This window comes from Pleurodeles waltl, unplaced genomic scaffold (genome assembly GCF_031143425.1).
Source record: "Pleurodeles waltl isolate 20211129_DDA unplaced genomic scaffold, aPleWal1.hap1.20221129 scaffold_39, whole genome shotgun sequence".
NCBI lineage: Eukaryota > Metazoa > Chordata > Amphibia > Caudata > Salamandridae > Pleurodeles > Pleurodeles waltl.
Window position 1 is genome coordinate 5,738,528 of NW_027150097.1, and position 7,553 is coordinate 5,746,080.

General features: G+C 44.0%; 1 non-coding gene across 1 annotated transcript; it reads right to left on the reverse strand.

Annotated features, from left to right (window-relative positions):
* Window positions 1–6,448: 6,448 nt before the first annotated feature.
* Window positions 6,449–6,520, reverse strand: TRNAD-GUC (transfer RNA aspartic acid (anticodon GUC)). The gene has a single exon. It is a non-coding gene; the product is annotated as a tRNA-Asp (tRNA).
* Between the last annotated feature and the right edge of the window lie 1,033 nt (window positions 6,521–7,553).

Genomic DNA, 7,553 nt, shown 5'->3' on the forward strand with positions numbered 1-7,553 from the left:
CTTTGTAAAAAACATCTCTGTTTTCTGTGAAAATATGTGATGTGTCCATGTTGTGTTTTGGGCCATTTCCTTTCGTGGGCGGTAGTCCTACCCACACAAGTGAGGTACCATTTTTATCTGGAGACTTGGGGGAACACAGAATAGCAAAACAAGTGTTATTGCCCCTTGTCTTTCTCTCCATTTTTTCCTTCCAAATGTAAGGCAGTGTGTAAAAAAGACGTCTGTTTGAGAAATGCCCTGTAATTTACATGCTAGTATGGGCACCCCGGAATTCAGAGATGTGCAAATAACCACTGCTTCTCAACACCTTATCTTGTGGCCATTTTGGATATACAAATGTTTTCTTGATACCTATTTTTCACTTTTTATATTTCAGAAAATGAATTGCTGTATACCCGGTATAGAATAAAAACCCATTGCAAGGTGCAGCTCATTTATTGGCTCTGGGTATATAATAACTTTATTCGGTAGGAAAAAATTAATCCATTACAATAAATATTCTCCACTACATTTGTTAAAAATAGCAATAAAACCATAAATAATAAGAACCCCCCCATTCAGAAATAAAAACATATATAACCACATACATAGAAGCAATAAAATAGAAAAATTCATTCTAAAAACTCCACATTATTACGCCAAGTAATAGCTCCCTTCAGGAATGATCCCAGCCCCTTCCACACCAATACATCTGAGGCCATCTGCAACCACATAAAAGCAGGACGATATTGCACAAAACCCTTGGGCCTTAGAAGAGGTAGTAAAAAACGAGTTCTGAATGGTGCATAAAAAACACAAAACAAAGTAAAATGGGGCAAGGTCTGTTGGGAAACCCCATCACAGGGGCAGGGTCTAATACATTTGTCCCCATACTGACCTAACGGGAAACACAGATTACTTCTGATGATCCCCAAATGGAAACGGGTTATGAGAGACCTTTCCCTCACATCCTTTATCTCTAAGAGATAGCGCTCAGGACCTACCCACATCTTTAACATAATGAAATCCCTGATCGATTTTTTCCCTAAGGCCTCCCCCTCCCTCCTATTCTTCTGGATTCTTAAAAAATTCTCCTTAACCCATTTCTTATCACAACTAATCAGGCCTTATGGATAATCAACCAATTCAGGCCGCCCCAAATCACGAGCCAACTTCCTTATGTGCATCAACCAGGGAATATTCTTTGCATTATCACAAGCCAGACAGTCCTTTAAAATATCCCTATTCAGAGTGGCATGTTCGTTAGTCCAAATTGAGATCCATAGCAGAAGGGGAGCCAACTGAATAGTGGCCTGCACAAACTCAAGCTCCAGCTCCAAATGGAGGCTAAAACCAGGGATATTTTGTCCAACTCCAAATAGCCTTCTACAGAACCGATTTTCTTCCACCGTAAGGGCTCGGGAGTCCCTATACCCCCAAAGTGCAGCACCATACAGCAGGACAGGGAGGCATTTCCGCCTATAAATTTCAAGCAAAGGCTTGATAGGTTTACTGCCTACCCTTACAGCAAAGTCAAAATTTGTGCCAACAGCTGCATGAAAAAGCGCACCCCTTTTGGCAATACAAGGTTTCCAAGATCCTTTGTCATCAAAAATAATCCCTAGGTATGGAAACTCATGGACCCTACTAATAATTTGATCCTCCACCCTTAGCTCCCTCACACTACTCAAGGGTCTTCCACACACCATAAAGTGAGATTTCTTAAAACTGACCTCTAAACCCAAAGCTGACATAAAGGAGGTATAAGCTCTAACTATTTCCCGGAGACCATTCATAGTATGAGCCATGAGGACTGGGTACCTAGAGTTCTTGATGAACCTACAAGCCCTATATATCCCCGCAACCAGAAGAGTCCAGCTGACGTAATGGTATATTGCTTTAAAAAATCTGACATCGCAGGAAAAAGTTACAGAGTAAAACGTGGAGAAAAATGGCAGTTTTTTTCACCTCAATTTCATTATTTATTTATTTCAACTGTTATTTTCTGTAGGAAACACTTGTAGGATCTACACAAATGACCCCTTGCTGAATTCAGAATTTTGTCTACTTTTTAGAAATGTTTAGCTTTCTGGAATCCAGCATTGGTTTCTCACCCATTTTGGTCACTAACTGGAAGGAGGCTGAAAGCACAAAAAATAGTAAAAATGGGGTATGTCCCAGTAAAATGTCAAAATTGTATTGAAAAATTCTGTTTTTCAATTCAAGTCTGCCTGTTCCTGAAAGCTGGGAAGATGGTGATCTTGCCACCACAAACCCTTTGTTGGTGCCATTTTCTGGGAAAAAAACACGAGCTGCCTTGTGCAGCCCTTTTTCCCCATTTTAAAAAAAAATAAAAACACAATTTTCACTGTAATTTGGCTAATTTCTTGGTCTCCTTCAGGGGAACCCACAGAGTCTGGGTACCTCTAGAATCCCTATGACGTTGGAAAAAAAGGACACAAATTTGGCGTGGGTAGCTTATGTGAACAAAAAGTTATGAGGGCCTAAGCGCAAACTGCCCCAAATAGCCAAAAAAAGGCTTGGCACAGGAGGGGGAAAAGGCCTGGCAGCGAAGGGGTTAAAGACTGCAGGTGGGGCAAGCAGGCAGCAAAGGGGAGCAGGAGGGTGGGAGGTGGACGCATAGGAAAGCAGAATGGAGCATGCTAAAGTTAGCAGCAGAGAGTACAGCTATGAGGTCCAGTAACAGAAATGGAGTTTATCGGGGTACAGGGTACAGCAATCACAACACGTCAATATGGGGCACGAGAAGCTGGCGTGAGGTTCATTAGAACAAGAGGAGGAAGCCTCGGCGAACAGGACTATTAATGCCAGGTGGAACCCTAAGGAGCTCAAATGAAGAACCAGCCAACAATGAGGCTATGATGTACAAGAACAATGGGAGACGGGATATCGGGTTATAGGGGTGCTGAAAAATGATTAACTGCAGGGTAATAAAGTTGTACTTACCATACAAAGATGACCAGTGACAGAAATGCCCTGTTGGTAGAAGATTCTTGTCAGATGTCTCCTATGGATGGGGCAACTGCCTCCCGGGGCAGGAACATGCTTTCTGAGTACAACGGACTGTAGAGCTTGCATCTGCTGAAGGTCATTTGAGGATGACCGACTGTCTCAGAGGTCCTACAGGAGGTGCTTCTGCTTCTTGAATTCTGCAGCCAGAGTCTCACTCCCTTGATTGCAGTGGATGGTGTGGCCAGGTCTGAGGTTTTCTGGGGGTGTAGCTGCTACCTGGATCGGGGAGAGTCCTGTTGGCTGGTGCCTACAGGAGTAGAGCCCTATGTCTGAGGCCTCCCAGGGCAGGGCTAAGGCGAACGGGGCTTGGTTCCTGCTACCAAAGGGGGGATTGAGGCCTCCTGTGGGCATGTGTCTGCTGCGTGAGGCCGCCTGGAGAAGGATCATGCCATCTAAGGTCTCTGTGGGGGATGCTGGCTATTGGGGGGTCGGGTCTTTCTGCCAAAGGTCTCTGGGGTGTCCTCAGTGCTTTAAATGGAAATATAAAGGTGCAGTTAATCACTATTTACAGTGCCTGTTGCTCCTGAAAAGTGCTGGTACTCTTCAGTTAAATGTCTTGTAGCTGGGCTGAGAAGTGCAGGACCCCTCCGTATCAAATGAAAGAAGTGCAGGTACTCAGTACCAGACAGTAACTGCCCTTTAAAGCCCTGAGTGTCCAGATTATATGTCATTGTGAAACCCCATCTAAAGGGCCGTGCCTGGTCCCACCTTTCCAACGCAGGTGTCACCAGTCAATTTATTTATTCCAGATTGGTTTGGGTGGTATTTTATTAATCAAAAGCTGAAAATCTGGGCATAGAATGGTAAACTGCCTTTGTTATTTTCTTGCCTTTGCCTCTTTCTAAATTAAATATGTTGAGTTATTCAGCTGTATGTTTCAAAATACAACAGCAAGAAGTACCAAGTTGTTGAGGTATTTAATTCATGGCAAGGTGGTAATACATCTTGCTCAAATATATTGTTTATTTTTAGCATGGCTTGACATTTGATTTTCTAGTTATTATGCTAAAGCAATCAACAGCACTGGTTGCTTAAGAATTATAACTAGACAGGGGTTAAAGAGACCTGTTGAGTTCAAGAGGAAGATGCCAGTTTTTGTCTGAGGAAGAGTTAAAAAATAATCCTGACAATGTTCTACAATTTATTAGGGTCGAGCATCCTTATCGCAGCGATGCGCTTTAGGTATTAGAAAAGGGCTCGGAGCCCTGTTGACGTCACGTCAGTGTTTTTCATTGGTTCGTGGGCTTGCCTATTAAAATCTGCGTGCTTTCATTAGTCGAAGGCATGCATACGTCATGCCTTTTCCGGTGGCTAGCCCTCCTCAAGCGCATCGACCAAGTACAGAAAGCATGCGAGGCTCGCTGTTTTCTGTCTGGCTCGTGGACTACTTTTTTTCTCTATTTTCCTAGCGCGATTTTGCTTGGCAGAAGTCGAACGCTTAACAAAGTTAATTGCACTTTTTCGGGTTACGTACATAAATGCACTTTTGCCGATAGGTGAAAAGTCAGGTTAGGAGTTTATAACGCTATCAGCTCTAACATGAGCAAACGCGAGACCCGTTGCATTGCAAATGCTTGTTTTTCATCTGCCAACCCTCGGCTATTCCAGAAAAGCAAAACGTAAACCAATTGCTGTATTTTATTTCCGCCCCTTATACACACCCCGCCGTCACTTATGAAGTATTATTCTGGTGAAGTTGAGAAATGTGCCCCTCGGGGGAATCTTCTAGTGATCTGTAGACACAAGTGCTTACTTTGTAAATAAAAACGTGCTGTGCCCAAAGCCCTCCTGTAAAACACGCGGCTGCTGCAATTAACTCTGCGAAGAGGGAATACTGAGGCAGCGTAATCCTGAAGCCATCTCGGCCCCCTTCAATCCTTTTACAGCCACTCCCTGCCCCTTCCTCACACTCTTGCAGCTTTCTGCTTTCTCCCTTTGTGACGCTTTTCCGTCTTTCTCTTCCTCCATCTTTCCCATATGTGTCTTTTGCTCGCAGTAAATGCTTGAGGCAGAAAAATAAGCGCCCATCCTCAAAAATAAGTGCCGGAGCTGAGCATCGGAAACAACAAGCACAAATTAAGCACTGTGACAAACCAACACCCCCAGAGCAGATCATAACAACATGAGAGGTTACAAGAGATGTTAATAGTAGGAACATATTTTCCTCGAGAAAAACTGTCACTGAGATATTACTCAGATTATGAATACTTTCGTAAACAAAAAAATGTTCTCAAGGATAAAGTTCTGAACCAGAAGTTACTCTTGTTGCCAGTGGTTTATCTATTTGCCTGAAACGTTGTTATTAATGGTGGCAGGTCAAATGAAGAAGTAACGCACGTAATGAAACAGTTCCAATTTTAGAATTAAAAAAATGTGTTCCAATGAAATAAAAAATATGACATTTTGCCTGCGCGGAATCGAACCGTATCATGAAAACGAACTCGACGCTTTCCTAACCAGCAATGGATCCCTGATCACTGGGACCCAGCACAGTGCTGTTACTGCCTCTGTTTATAAGTCAAAATAGATGGGAAAACACTCAGGTCTCTCCTCACTAAAGGGGGGAAATATCACCGGACGTACAAAATAAACTACATTAGAGCAGACCTGGAAGAGGGAAATGTACTGCACCTTAAACACCCCGCACTCTGGGAGCTGCCAAGCCTAGGACTAGGAGACCCTCACTCCGCCTGCATCCTGGAGAGGAAAACAGCAAGAACCAGTTAGCTATGAAGAGAAATACCCAGTGCACCTCTAGTGGGTCAGTGCTTTTTCTGGGGATCCCTGCAGCTCATTCTAGGGCTCGACAAAGCTCGCAGGTTTCCCCGACTCCACCACGAGCACTTCATCCAGTCCAGGGTTTCGCTTTGGAGGCTCGGACCCCTCCCAATGTTAGTATTATACACAGGACTACAAGTCCCAGAATACACTGCAAAACCTGGCCTGGATTTAGTAACCTTGGAAGTATTAAAGCTCTGACGAGGGTGGCGAGGCGAGCACGTCCGGGTCACTGGTTCTTTTGCTTGCACAATCTGCCTGCAACTTTTACACTTAAATAGATGAAACGTTTCACCTTTGTAGAAAACAAATCCTTATTCAGAGCCCACTCCAACATTTAATTAATTTAAAGTGAGAAAAACACTAGCGTAGATGCATTTTTTTTATTATGTAGTACTTTGATTTTATTTAAATATAATAGCCCTCCAGTACACGTTTTCTTTTTCGAGAAAGTACACAGTAACTTGACATGAAAAGGCAGGCATCTTTTCCCAAGGGTGTAACATTTAAAAGATTGTCCGTGCTAGTTTTTGAAAGACATATGATTACATTGCTAAAAATGTTACTTCGTCGAAATGTGGTAATAAATGAAAAGTCTCAATGTCAGAATCTCACTCTAAATTACACATTTAAAATAGTAATAGGTTAAAATTATCCTCTCCCCGTCGGGGAATTGAACCCCGGTCTCCCGCGTGACAGGCGGGGATACTGACCACTATACTAACGAGGAACTGCTGAGCACGACTCTGATGAGCTGCTACTTGTCGTGTTCTGCAACCCGCCCTCAGTTGTGAAGTGAGTTTATTCCTACACAGACTGAACAAACACACACTTACACTGCACAAAACACACACACAAACCCGCTGCTCCTCAACACTTCACACAGCCTCCTCCCCTCCCAGCAGACGCTCTCAGCAGCTCCCAGCAGCATCACCTTCCACACTCACAACAAGCAGCTCCGGGCTGCTTCAGCCGGGGGTGGGGGGCACCGGCCTCGCTCCTCAGCCCAGGGGCCCCCCCCCGGCTCTGTCTCATCAGGGGGGGTTGCACAAAGGGACTGAGGGGACACTCTCCCGCCCCCCCAGCTGGAGGAGGGAGCTGGACTGGGAAGGGGGAGAGAGGAGAGGAGGCGGGAAAAACCAAGGTGTCTGAGGGGCTGAGAAAGGAGCTGCTTTAGATTGGAAAGCAGAGGAAACAGAGGAGAGTTTGGAAAAGTCCTGGGAGCGGATTTGTGACCTGAGGATGTCAGCTCTTCCACTACAGGCCGCCGCTCCACCCACTGAGCTATCTAAAGCTGGGCTGTATGGAGGCGGCACCATGTGGTATGAGAAGTGGCCCCGGGTGCTGTCTATCTAGGCAGTTTCTAATCACAAACTCAAGGGCTTGATAAAGCTGTGAACCTACCAGATCATTTCACTTATAGGGAAAAGGGCTGAGTAGACCGAATTTGATTATATATTTTCATTTATTTTTTTTGGAATCCAAAAGTTAAAAAGGGGGTTATGTTATTATGTTAAATGTACATAGCGCTCAAACAAAATAGGTTTCTCAGAGTTGGATCAGAGTTATATTTGGGTTTTGTTTTACTTATGTGATTTATTTAGAGTGTTTCATGTTTACTTGTGGGTATTGTGAGCGCTAATTTTCTGTTAATAACATCCAGGCGCTATATGGGACTTATTGCTAATATTGAACCGTGATTACGCTGCCTTCCATCTTGTTTAAACATAATCCGATGTCACGTAATATTATTGTTTATTCCG